Below are 14,780 nucleotides of genomic sequence, written 5' to 3' on the forward strand. Positions count from 1 at the left end.
TGAAAAAAGTGTCACGATGATCTCTTCACTGGCAAAAGATTCTGGAATAATCACCCATTCGGATCTCTGGGAGGGGACTGCCAAGCAGAAGGTGACCACGAGAAAAGGTTGAATAACCAAAGAAAGGATAATGTTCCACGAATGGCTTGGGGGGGGGGGGTGATGGAATGTCAGAAATCTAAACGTGGTAAGGAGGCTAGAAAATCTGGCAAAGGAAATGCTGAGGCTCAGTTTAGATGTAGTGGGGATCAGTGAAGTTAAATGGAAAGAAGACAAGGATTTATGGTCAGACGAGATCAACAGCAGCAGAAAATGGTATAGTAGGAGATTAGGAGGGTAGGGCAAAGAGTGAGTTACTGTGAACAGTACAGTGATAGGATTGTTCTCATCGGAATCAACAGCGAACCGACTATGACAAAGACACTTCAGGAATACATGCCGACGTCGCAAACGGAAGATGAAAAGATAGAGAAAGTATGTTGGATACTGGTCCGGGAATTTACCACGTAAAGGGAAATGAAAGTACAATAGTCATGGGAATCTGGAATGCACTTGTACAGTTGTAGGGAAAGGAGTAGAAGAAAGGGTTATGGAAGAACATGGGCTTGGCATTAGAAATGAGAAAGAAGGATGACTAATTGAGTTTTGCAGTAAATTTCAACTAGTAATACCAGTACTCTGTTCAAAATCAACAAGAGGAAGGGGTATACTTGGTAAAGGCGGTAGATACGGAAGATTGCTTTCAGATTTCATAATGGTCAGCTAGAGATTCCGAAATCACATACTGTATTGTAAGGCGTGCCCAGGAACAGATATAGACTTATACCACAATTCATTAATGATGAAGCGTAGGATGAAGTTTTAGAACAAGTTTTAAAAAATCAATGCGCAAAGAAGTGTGATAAGGAAGTACTTAAGAATGAAGTATTTCAAGGCTATATACACTGCGATGAGGAATAGTTCAGTACGCAGTTCAGGAATGGAAATTTCTAAAAATAGGAATCACTGAAGCTGGAAAGAAAAACGTAGGTACAAAGAAGGTAACTGCGAAGAAACCATGGATAACGGAAGATATAATTTAGCTGGTCGACGAAAGAACGAAATACAGAAATGTTCAGAGAAATTCAAGAATACAGAAATACAAGTCACTTATGAATGAAATAAATAGGAAGTGGGGTGGGGGGGGGGGGGGGGGGAGCTAAGATGTAATGGCTGCATGAAAAATGTGAAACAACCGAAAAGGATATCACTGTCGGAAGGACTGACTGAGGGAATTCTACTGTTAAATGCAGAGGAGAAAGCAGACAGGGAGAAAGAGTACACTGAAGGCCTCAGTGAGGGGGAAGACTTCTCTGATGACGTGATGGAAGAAGAAACATGAGTCAGTAGCGAAGAGATAGGAGATTAAGTATTAGAATCAGGATTTAAAAGAGCTTTGGAGGACTTCAGATGGAATAGGGCAGAAGAGACAGATAACATTCCGTTAGGATTTCTAAAATAGTTGGGGTAAGTGTCAACAAAACAACTGTTCACGTTGGTATGCAGAATGTATGAGTCCGATGAGATACCAATTGAGTTTCAGGAAAACATCATCCACACAATTGCGGAGATTACAAGAGCCGACGGGAGTGATAATTACCGCACAATCTGAATCCAAGTTGCTGAGAAGAATATTATACAGAAGAATAGAAAAAAATGAGGACCTATTAGGTGACGATTAGCTTGATCTTAGGAACGGTAAAGGCATCTAAGAGGCGGTTCTGACATTGCGGTTGATAATGGAAGCAGGACTACAGAAAAATGAAGACACGTTCATAAGGTTTGTCGACCTGGAAAAAGCGTTCTATAGAGTAAAATGGTGCGAGATGTTCGAAATAATAGGGGTAAGCTATAGGGTAAGAAGGGAAATATGTAATATACCCAAGAAGGAACAATAAGTATAGAAGACGAAAAACAAATTGCTCGAATTAAAAAGAGTGTAGTGCAGGGATATAGTCTTTGGCCCCTACTACTCGGTGTATATAGATGTATACACCGACAAAGAGAGGTTCAAGGATTGGATTAAAATACAAGGTGAAGGGATAAAAAATGCTAAGATTACTCTATGGCATTGCAATCATCAGGGAGAGTGAAGAGGAATTACAAGATTTGCTGAATGGAATGAACAGTCTAATACGTACAGAATGTTGATTGGTAGTGGAAACAGGGGAAACTTAACATCAGGATTCGTGATCACGAAGAGATGAAGATTTCTGCTTTCTAGGAGGAAAAATAACCGATGACGGACGGAGCAAGGAGGACATAAAAGGCAGGCTAGCACTGCCTCAAAGGGCACTCCTGGCCAAGAGAAGTCTAGTAGTATCAAACATAGGCATTAATATGAGGAACAAATTTCTGAAAATGTTCGTTTGTAGCACAGCATTGTATGATCGTGAAACATGGTCTGTGGGAAAATCGGAACAGAAGAGAATAGAAGCATTTGAGATTTGGTGCTTCAGAAGAACGTTGAAAATAAGGTGGACGAATAAGGTAAGCAATGAGGAGTTTCTCCGCAGAATCAGCGAGGAAAGGAATATGTGGAGAACACTGACAAGAAGACGGTACAGGATTATAGGAAATTTATTAAGAGATCAGGTATAACGTCCATGATACTAGAGGGAGATGTAGAGAGTAAAAATTGTGGGGGAGGAAAGAGCAAACACATGCAGCAAATGAGGGCGTAGGCTGCAATCGCTACTCTGAAATAAAAAGTTTGGCATGGGAGAGGAATTAGTCAGAAAAAAAAGGAAATGAGCGGTATCATCACAGGTATGTGATGGAACGGCAACACCCGATAAGAGCTTGGTCAACCCTACGCCGTACTTTTCTAGTTAATTTTTTTTTATATGACACGGGCGGGCTGCACGTAATAAACGTGGTTAATTCGCCCCTTTGCACATGTTGAGGGCTAATGGACATGCATGAACACCGTTTAGCGTGTGGAAACGCCGTGGACGTGTGGACTCTGACGCCGTCCTTAATCTTTTCACTTACAGAGAGGTCACACCAGCTCCAATTCTTTCCCCTGATGTGATATACTTCCCCCGACAAAAAGCAACGCGATCAATTGGATCACAAGGATGGCCGTGAGCTGCACATATGAAGGAAACGGGATAGATATGCTACAATTTTGGATGTACTTACACGAACAACACGAGAAGATACAGCGCTTATCGAAATATGGAACACATTATGCAATTTTTAAGAGAGTTACTAGTGGATATTCGAAACAGTTGGAGCGCCCCAGTTCTGAGAAGTTTTACTGCATAGTTATTTCCAGTTGGATGCATGAACGAACCCTTAAGGACAGTGGATTCTGAGAAGCCGACTGGTCCTCCTCCGTTCGAGAACTGGAGACTCGGATGTTGTTTTATTGTGGCATAATTTTGCAAGTCAGTTATTTTCATTCATTGTAGGAGTCGTACCTGATCATTTTTTTTCGATTTTGTGACTTTTACGGCATTTTGAAATGTTTTTCTGTGGTTCCTTGAGAGAAGTGTGGAAAAAACTTTAAAAAATTAAATTAAAGTGTTCATATTTGACTCCCAATTGTCAGACTTTTATGGCTTTTAGAAGAATGAAAAATGCGCTTAAGACAGCTGAGTTCGAAAAAAGGAAAAAATTCGTCAACAGAACCATTATAGGGAAGCGGAGGACCAGGTTAAAGTAACTGTATGGCACATGTTTTCAACATTCATCACTGATTTATTTCAAAGCCTGTGGATTGTCAATAGGCTTGATTTCGAAAAATCTTGTGTTCTATATAATGCCTTAATTTGACACTCTGCCGGTAACATAAATACCGATGCCTTCCCAGTAACAGTTCATATGTATATTCCAGAATGAGATTTTCAGTCTGCAGCGGAGTGTGCGTTGATACGAAACTTCCTGGCAGATTAAAATTGTGTGCCGGACCGAGACTTGAACTCGGGACCTTTGCCTTTCGCGGGCAAGTAGTCTAACCGAGCTACCCAAGCACGACTCACGCCCCGTCCTCACAGCTTTACTTCTGCCAGTACCTCGTCTCCTACCTTCCAAACTTTACAGAAGCTCTCCTGTGAACCTTGCAGAACTAGCACTCCTGAAAGAAAGGATATTGCGGAGACATGGCTTAGCCACAACCTGGGGGATATTTCCAGAATGAGATTTGCACTCTGCAGCGGAGTGTGCGCTGATATGAAACCTCCTGGCAGAAAAAAAATGGTTCAAATGGCTCTGAGCACTATGGGACTTAACATCTATGGTCATTAGTCCCCTAGAACTTAAAACTACTTAAACCTAACTAACCTAAGGACAGCACACAACACCCAGTCATCACGAGGCAGAGAAAATCCCTGACCCCGCCTGGAATCGAACACGGGAACCCGGGCGTGGGAAGCGAGAACGCTACCGCACGACCACGAGCTGCGGACTCTCCTGGCAGATTAAAACTATGTGCTGGACCGGGACTCGAACTCGGGACCTTTGCCTTTCGCGGGCAAGTGCTCTAGAGCACTTGCCCGCGTAAGGCAAAGGTCCCGAGTTCGAGTTTCGGTCCAGCACACAGTTTCAATCTGCCAGGAAGTTTCATATGTATATTATTTCTTAGAAAGATTCAGAACTGAAGGTAATAAGGAATAAGTATTTGAAGATGCTGATGAGAGCCACTTCCTCTGGAGCTAAAGTTGTCACTGGTTTCAGAAACAGCCTCAATAACAGCCTGCCATGAAACAGTTGTTTTCCCAACGTACTGTGCCTCACGCACATTCCTTACGCGAACTCCACAGTTGTTAATAGAGGCAGTAGCTCCATGGGGAGGAGAGCAGTGCTGTGTGACACAGATATGAGCGTAGAAGGCCGATTTCACAAGGGGCCAGTCTGCAGCGCTGCTCAGCGGTTCGCAAGCAGCACTTCCACTGACGTTGGTGCCGAGGGTGAGTGCCACTCCGACCGTGCGTTAGTGGAACTGCAAGCGCACGTTAGTTGCGCTGTAAACTGTGCTTTCCTCTTGTAAAGTACTGACCAATAACTGGAGGATATTTCAGTAAATTTTCGGCAAGATCTGACAGATATCACAATTTAAACTCGCTGCCTTCTACAGGAAAGAGATGGGTATGTTTGAGGACACACTTTGTGTCGCTGTAGTAGAGTGTCAGATGCCAGTAGAGAACTCTTTACTTGAAAAGACTCCTAAACACATCCGAACAGCATTTGCTGATCACCTCATGAATTTAAGGGTCTTGGAAATTACTTAAAGTGCATCACATTTGAAATGAGGATTAACATGCAACTGAGATGTTCGTTTGAAATACGGTTTTGCATGTACTGAATTTGTAAAGTGTTTTAGCTACTACAATATTTCCTGTAGTACTCATATTTGGTGTATATGAAGGTTACTTTTCTTACCGGTTAAGTTTTTGTCTGCTGGGACATGTCAGTGAAATTTGTTTCGAATTTCCCTATGATGGATAACCACGCATTCTTCTTTGCGATCTCTCTGGCGTAATAGTCGTGTATCATATTCCGTATGGCAGGTCACTCTTTAATCTCAGTGGCAAAATTTCTGTACCGATGTTTGGTCCACGTGTTCCCTCACCGAACGCCATTGTCTAAGACAGTGCAAACCAAACGCTTCCGCTTTGGAGCAGCTACTGGGTTAGGGACAAAGTGGCCCGCAGCTCGTGAGTTAACAGTGCTGCGCTCGCGTATTTCCGACTGTGTCGCAGTCGGGACGCCACCATTACGGTCCTTGCATAGTCACGAGTGAGGCATTGTTTTGTGGCGCCACTCCTGGAGAAGCAGACCACTGACGCAGCCAGCAACGCCACCGTTCAATGGCTGTGGCTGCGTGTGAAGCTGCTCCTGTAACACCAGCAGCGTTCGCCATCGGCAGTCTGCTCAGGAGCTCTGCAATGTGACTGCGCCTGACGAGACCATGAACTGGTACGGGGTGAATTATTGTTGTGGTTAAGGCACTGGACGCACATTCGGGAGAAGCAGGGTTTAGATCCCCGTCGGGTCATCCAGATTTAGGTTTTCCGCGGCTTCCCTAAATCGATTACGGTGAATGACTAGTTCGTTTCTTTGGAGAGGGCAAAGCAGAACTTCTTTTCTATCCTCGTTGTATTCACAATTGTTCTCCTTCTCTGATGATCTGTTTTTGGTGTACTATACATACTAGGTTGGATTACTGATACACCACGTTAAGAATATATTCGGAGTTTTTAAATGAATGAAATTGTATTAATGATCGTTTGGTGTATGGATTCACAATTATAACAAAAACGTTTAATTCTCACTGTGGTAACATCGCTATAAGGCAACTTCTGCGAACGCAAATCTTTTAACCTGGCATGGCGCTTAGGGTGGGGTGAACTGAAAATAAATCGCATAATTAATGAGTGATTGTTGTGTAATGATTTAGTAAAGGATAGATCCACTGAAGGCAACATGTAGAATCACGGAAGATAGCACCTCACACATGTTGTGGAATTTGGAAGCAAAAGTTTCATGGCTTGCAAGATGAATTGTAAAGCTCTAACTGAATTTATTTTCCCTACTCTCACACTGTAGCATCTTGGTCTCGCCATGTTGCAGGTGTTGGTGGCAGAAATGCTGCGACCTCCCTCTGCGGTAGCGCCAGCGTCCTGCCTAAGTTGGCGTCATAAAGAGAATCAGTGCGTGGCAACCAGGCGGAGAAAAGAGTTAGTTGAATTCTCTGTCTACTGTGCAGCGGCGTCCGCCAAGGAAGGCTCGCTTTACTGCGCTTTTCGTTACGAGGTGGCCCTGAATTCTATTTCTTGCTCGTTCTGACCACTAAAACGGCGTCTTTAAGAACGCAGACCTCTTTCCTAAAATATATCTAACTTGGTTAACCACTGAAATTCTCCTAACAATTTCGTCGGAAAAAGTCGTTCCTCGCTCCTTTGGTCACTTTCTTCAGCCAGTAACGGATCTTCCTTTTGACACTGCCATGCTCTCAGTCACTCTGGCAAAAGGTCTGTATGAACCAACGTCCGTCCTTCTTACGTTCTTAAACAAAGTTTTTTTGTGTACGATTTGCGTTTATAGCAGCGTCCAACGGTTTTCGAAGATGAGGCTGTTTTCTTTTCACCTGCCTGGTATCGCTTTCCAGTGTCCGCCCCGAAAGTCGTGTCTGTGTGCGACAGACAGTAGCGCTTTCTGCTAAGCTCCTTCCTCTGTTCATTTCATAAAACGTGTTTGCAAATGGCCGTGACAGGAAGCTCTCTCTGTTGCGAATCTCGTCTGGCGGCGCTGCAGGGCATCAGAGAAGGGTCTGCTGGCTCATAGCCATTGTGTGACTGCAACCCAGCCTGCTCCATTCTCCGAAGCAGCACGACGGGGCGTCTGGCCGTCGTAGAGTCGGTTCACTGGCCGTGTCGTACGATTAGCTTCCAAACACTTTCTTGTTTCCCAATAGCAGGCAAGTCCATTTTTATACAAGCGCAAATAACAGTCTCTCTTATATTTAAGATCAATTAATTATGCAAGTCGAAGGGGGTTCCTAATTTGGATACTGTGAATCTACATAGGTTGTGGGTCAGTTCCGAAAAACAGTCCCGTAACAATACAATAAGAAGGGCGGCACACTTTTTGGACAACGTTGACAAATTTGAATCCATAGACTCTTGAAGAAGAATACGACGTACCGTTATAACATATATCATAAATTTAAGGAGCTAATATCTGCCGGCCGAAGTGGCCGCGCGGTTCTGGCGCTGCAGTCTGGAACCGCGAGACCGCTACGGTCGCAGGTTCGAATCCTGCCTCGGGCATGGATGTGTGTGATGTCCTTAGGTTAGTTAGGTTTAACTAGTTCTAAGTTCTAGGGGACTAATGACCTCAGCAGTTGAGTCCCATAGTGCTCAGAGCCATTTTGAGCTAATATCTATTTTCATTCCTCAACAATGGTTCAAATGGCTCTGAGCACTATGGGCCTTAACTTCTGAGGTCATCAGTCCCCTAGAACGTAGAACTACTTAAACCTAACTAACCTAAGGACATCACACACATCCACGCCCGAGGCAGGATTCGAACCTGCGACCGTAGCGGTCGCGCAGCTCCAGACTGTAGCGCCTAGAACCGCTCGGCCACTACAGCCGGCCTTTTCATTCCTCCACAGTGTGAATAAAAAGATCTCCTTCAACGCTTTGCATGTTGAATGAAACGGCAAACTGGTCATTTACCACGAAGGAAGCTCTGTCCAGCAATGCTCGGTATGGGCGTTGTGGAAGGGGGGAAGATCGGAGTTGTCCGTCCCGTCGACGGCGTCGTCGTTAGAGATGGCGCACAAGGTGGTTTACGAAAGGATGGGGAAAGAAATCGGCTGTGCTGTTTTAAGAAAGATGTAATCGCAGCACTTTGCTGGGGTGATTTAGGAAAATCACGGAAAACCTGAATCTCAAAGGCCGGACGGGGTTTGAACCATTGTCCTCCGAAACGTGAGTCCAGTATGCTGACCACTATGACGATCTTTGAGAAGATGGTGTCTATTCAATTAAATTGTGTGATGTGACCAGATCAGTTTTAAGTTAAGCGACAAGTTAACAGTCAAAACCACACTTGTTGGTATACTGCCAATCAAAATCTTTTGTTAGAACAATCACTAAATCGAACCTGCTGTGAATGTTTGGGGGGGGGGGGGCAATATTGTCATTTGACTTACTTGAACATAGTTTTTTGAAGTAACAGTGACAGGAGTTAACTTTTTGGATATGCTTTAGAATTACGTGGTACCAAGCCTTGTGACATGTGTTGAAAAATTTCAAGAAATTTGCTTTCAACGCGACGGTGCTCCACCACATTATACCATTGCCGACTGCGATTATTTAAAGGGAACTCTTCCATGAAAAGCGATCGGTCTAAGGGCAGCTATTGACATTCCTCCATGCTCACCTGATGTCACGCCCATGGATTTTTTCTTATGTTGTGTCGTCAAAGACTATTTATTCTCAGAAGCCTCAGACCATTGCTGAACTGAAAGACTACATACACAACGCGTGAGACGACACTACGCCTAAGAATATGTAACAGTGTTCCAAACATACTTCAGAAATGTGTTAATGACGAAAGAAAACAGTTTGAACACAAAAAATAATTGTAAGTATTTATAATGAAACACAACTTCAATCTTTTGTTTAAATCGGTTCTCAGTACCCAGTGACACTTCCGCCACCCTGTATAACTGTTTGAATGCTAATTTTTACAACAGCAGTTAGGAAATAGAAGGAAAGCTGTGAATTTGTGCGTGTGACCTTCTATATTCACTAGAACACGGGCCGCCAAAGCAATCGCACCGACAAAATGAACAATAATAATAAAAACATTTAGCCTACTATGCGCGATTTTCTCGTGCCTCCATTCCGCCAGGGGCCCCTTCAATAAACAATACCTCCAGTTCAAATCTGCCTTCCCTCACATTCATTATCATCTCCCATCCTAGTCTCAAACATTAACTGCATTAATGTAGAAATCGCACAGGGAGCTTGCAGTCCCCTTGATATGCATGTAATGATTTTATTCGGCATCACTGCATTGAAGATATACATACATTTCGTGTCAATGTCTTTATTACTTTCCCGATTCTTATGTTTTATGCGATGGTCTCCAATCGATGGAAACCGTTGCGTGAGGAAGAAAGGTGTACGAAAAAATCAGTAATAGCCTTCTCTGAAGTTAAATGCGACACGTACAAGAATTTTAAAAAATTAACGGTTTTCTAGCATTGTGTTGATGAGGTTTCATCAGCTCATGCAGCATGCAGAGTACTTCACGGAAACGTTATCGGTAGAAATAAGCTGAGTGATTTGGACACGCGAAGTGGGTACTGCGATCACGTAGTAACTCCAATGCACCCAACCTACCAACGTACCTGTCAATGCTATTTCAGTAACACGCCAGAGAGAAATTAAATCCCTTCTATTCAAAGAGAAGTGGCCAGCGCACGTTATCGCACGCGGCCGCGCCGCCAGCCTCATTAATTACTGTGCCTGTATGGAATGGCCGCTGAATGATGGCGTGACAGGTTATTAGCTTTGAGCTGGAAACTCCGCGTTCCGCGCTTCCCGCCGGCAGGCGTGTCGAAGGCCGCCGCATTCGCTTGCTGACATTTTGACACTTCGAGCAGAATATCAAAGTACTTGCTTAGCACAGATGGCTGTCATTTCGTTCAGTCGATAAAGCTCTCAGAGTCGGAGTGAAAAACCGTGAATGGCGGCGCGAGATAACGCTAAGAAAACGGTGAGTCAACAGATTGCATTGACACTGAGAGCCGGGCTGAGTAGCCGCCTATCGGTCTGTCCTTTCCCTCTTTCCGCTGTTTCACGCTCTCTCCTCTTTCTGGTTTTCCCATCCTGTTGCACCATGACATAGTCCGCAATAAAGCAAAAAACAGTCTTCTGCCAGTCCGCTGCCAGTAGTACATCCTGTGGACAGTTGTCGTCTTTCGTGTCAAGCAGCATATCATTCATATATTACTTGCTAGTATCCTGTAAAGTAACTAAGATTCAGATGGTACAAGACTATTCATCGATCTACTTGAACCGCTGCCGACTTCTCGGAAAATATGTTTATATTATCACTTCATCTTGCTGCAAAATGGCAGGCTGAGCGACTCGTGTAACGAGAACAGGTTTTCGTATTAACGAGTGTGGTTGCATGTCGAAACGGATGGACGCAGTCTGTCACGAACAAACATTTACTCTTTCCGTTTTGTGCTAGGCTGTTAGACGTATGACCGCTAATGACTGCCCTGTCATGAGCCGTTAGCTTAGTCAGTTTAAACGTTTGAACAATATTAAATGAATGTCTAACTTGTGGTGAATGGTCTCCATCACGGAAGATTCACCATATTGGACTGAAGGATTCAGCGCCGACTGGGGAGTCGTGCTAGGGTGAAGAATTTCTATACAGCTCTAGGACAGTCACGCAGCGTCTCTTGGGACATTAAAAGCATAGCGAAAATAAATGCCCTCGCCCCCCCCCCCCCCTCAGTTCTCAGCTGCAGTTTATAATGAGAGACCTTTACACTTAAATAAATGGTAGTCAAATTAATCGAGCCAGATGGAAAAAAGTAAATAACTACTTATTATTTCAAAAGTAATCTGAGGAACTGTTAGTGCATTTATCCCGCTGTGGCACAAGACGATAAACGCCTTCATGGCAAAATGTTTGCTATTGCGTACGGGATCGTGATTGTGCCCATTCGTTCACTTCTTTGTCCGAAGCAAATCCACGTCCACGAATGTATTTCTTCGGGGATCTAGTAGTATGGAAATTCGCATGGGGATTAGATCGGGATTGTATGGAGCGAGTGTGAGGGCTTCCCAGCGAAACTTCTGCAGCATACTCGAAACAATAGGCACACTAGGTCTGGGAATGTCATGATGACCTTTCCTTTGATTGCCGCTGCTCATTGACTTTCTGCAACACGGCTCCACGATTAAAGCACACCGGTAGGTAACACTTCGCAGAAATGGTACCGCGCCATCAAGTCCAAACATCCACAAATGTTGGCGGACGGGATCATTACGTTGCAGGGTAACGCCCGCCCACAAGTTGCCAAGGTTGTTTGGACTTCGCTGCAGAACTTTCGCTGCGAGGTCCTTGCACATACTTCACACACTCCCGATCTTTCCCTCTGTGATTTCCCTATTTTAGAACCACGAAGAAAGACATTCGGGGTTGTCGATTTGCTTCGGACGAAGAGGTGTATGCCTTTGTACAGTCATGGTTCTTTAGACAGCCGCGACAAAATTTTTTCTGTGAAGGCATTGACCGTTTTTTTTTCGTAGTGGGATAAATGTATTAACAGTTCTGGCGATTACTTTTGAAATAATAAATGGTTTACTTACTTTTTTTCCATCTGTCTCGGTTTCATTTGACTCTTAGGCAACGTCTTGGTCAGGTACGTTGGAAGGGAAATGGCCAAAATGCGGATTGATCCACACTATTAAAGACTATATTTAGCTGTAAGGGCTAGTATTTTCTGTTGTACCAGTCTTTCATATTCACCTTAACAAGGCTATTCTGACTGTAGATTACACATTAGCCTCAAGAATTCGAATATTTTCAGGCTTATACTCATTCATGCCTAGTGGCTCGCTAGTCCTATGTATGTATGTATCAAACCAGGGACCTACAAACAACGGAGAGGCTTCGTCCCGCCGTTGCCCTCAGTGGTTCACAACCCCACAACAGGCCACAGCAGTCCACCAACACCACCGCCGCCCCACGCCGAACCCAGGGTTATTGTGCGGTTCGGCCCCCAGTGGACACGGTGTTTGGTAGCAATCGCCGACGCAGTGTAACTGAGGTAATAAGGGGAACCAGCCCGCATTTGCCAAAGTAGACGGAAAACCGTCTTAAAAACCATCCACAGGCTGGCTGGCACACTGGACGTTGACACTAATCCGCCAGGCGGATTCGTGCTGGGGACCGGCACGCCTTCCCGCTTGGGAAGCAGCGCGTTAGACTGTGCGGCTAGCAGGGCGGGCGTGGTAGTCCTACGAATGGATGCTGACGAAATTATTAAACTATTGAGGAGATCTAAATGACTCGCTGCCACCTTCAGGTGCTAGCAGACGACTGTCATCAGGCACCACCTGAGGATGGCAACAAGTATTTTTCACTAAATGTCGTAGAGAACTTAGAAATGATCCAGGAGGGCACCAGGGTATGTTTCAAGTGAGACATAAAAATTTTATCCGTAAACTCTCGAATTATTCGTGACAAAGTTCCTGAAATTATTGCACTTCAGGAAAGTTCTAGGGCTCAAATTATTCTCGGGACCGAGAGCTGACTGAAACCCCAAGTGGAAAGCTCTGAGATATTTAGCAAGTCACGGAACGAATATTGGAAAGACAGATTCGAGGCCGTAGAAGGGGCAGTGTTCATTGCAGCTGACAAAAATATTGTATCTATTGAGGTGTGAGAGTAAAGTTATCTGATTGTGTATAACAGGTGTAGGTGAAACCAAGTTATCTGTGGATGTTTTTACCGGCCACCCGATTCTGCTCTGACAGTTCTATAGTCATTCAAAGAAAGTCTATGGTCAGTGGCGAATAAATATACGGATCATGCGATACTAGTTGGAGGCGACTTTAACTTACCGAGTATAGACTAGGATGTTTATGTCAGGGGGTACAGACAGTCGTGCGAAGTACTTTCTAACCCTTTTCTGAAAAGTCTTTCGAGCAGCTAGATCGGAAGCCCACACGCAGTGGAAATCTCAGAACTTGTAGCTGCTAACAGGCCGACAACGTCAGTGTAGAAACCTCTATTGGCGATCATGATCTCATTATAGCATCTACGGTTACGAAAATTAACAAATCAGTTAAGAAGGCTAGGGGAATTTTCTGCTGGATAGAGCAGATAAGCGGATTGGCGATCATGATCTCATTGTAGCAACTATGGTTACGAAAAATTAACAAATCAATTAAGAAGGCTAGGAGAATTTTTCTGCTGGGTAGAGCAGATAAGAAGTTGTTAGCATCTCACTAGGACAGTGAATTCATATCACTTGGATCCAATAAGATGGACGTAGAGGAATTATTGGCAAAGCTTAACCAGATTGTAAATCATGGTCTGGAGATTTATGTGTCTAGTAAGTGGATTAAGAACGGGAAATACCCACCATTGTTTAACTACGAGATTCGGAAAATGCTGAAGAAGCAGAGGCTGCTGCACTCTAGGTTCTAAAGGGAACGCACAAATGCTAACAAGCGAAGGTTAGCAGAGGTTCGTGCGTCTGTGAAGAGACCTATGCGCGACGCAGACAACGGCTATCACCGTCATACCTTAACAAAAGACGTGGTAGAGAACCTGAGAAAATTCTGGCCTTATCTAAAATTTCTTAGTTGGTGTAAAGGCTTCCGTCCAGTCACTTGTTGACCAGTCTCATGTGGTAGTTGAAAAGAGAAAAACGAAAGCCGACGTCTTAAATTTCCCTTGGAAGAAATAGTTTCAGCAGGAGAATCGTACAACCACCGTTGGGCCATCAAACAGACTCTCGTATGCACGACGTCGTATTGAGCATCCATGTCGTAGAAAAACAACTTAAAGAGTTGAAAACAAATGAACCACCAGATCCGTATGGAATCCCAATTTCGTTTTTCGGAGAGTACTCTACAGCACTGGCCCATTACCTGAGCTTGCGTTTATCGCGGATCTCTCCCCCAGCGCAGTCCCAAGAGAGTGGAAAAAGGTGTTTCCTTTATGTAAGAAGGGCAAAAGAACGGACCCGCAGAATTACGAATCAATATCCCTAACATCGCTCTGCTTCAGAATCCTTAAAAACATTCTTTTTTTAGGTCAAATACAACAAATTTTCTTGAGACCGAGAATCTTATGTCCATGAATCAGAATGATTTTAGAAAGTATCGCTCAGTTTGCCCTTCTCTCACGTGATATATTGCGAACAATGGATGAAGGGCAATAAGCAGATACAGTATTTGTAGATTTCAGGAAAGCTTTTGACACGGTATCCGATTGCAAGCTGTTAAAGAAGATATGATCGTATGGAATAGGTTCACAGATATGTGAATGGCTCGAAGACTTCGTAAGTAATAGAATCCGGTATGTTGTCCTCTACGGCGAGTGTTCGTCTGAGACAAGGGTATTGTCAACAGTGTCCAAGGAAAATGTGATAGGACCGCTATTATTCTCTACATATATAGATGATCTAGTGAACAGGGTGGGAAGCAATCTGCGATTTTTTGCTGGCGATGCTGTGGTGTACGGTA

The sequence above is a fragment of the Schistocerca piceifrons genome, chromosome 4 (assembly GCF_021461385.2).
Source record: "Schistocerca piceifrons isolate TAMUIC-IGC-003096 chromosome 4, iqSchPice1.1, whole genome shotgun sequence".
Lineage (NCBI taxonomy): Eukaryota > Metazoa > Arthropoda > Insecta > Orthoptera > Acrididae > Schistocerca > Schistocerca piceifrons.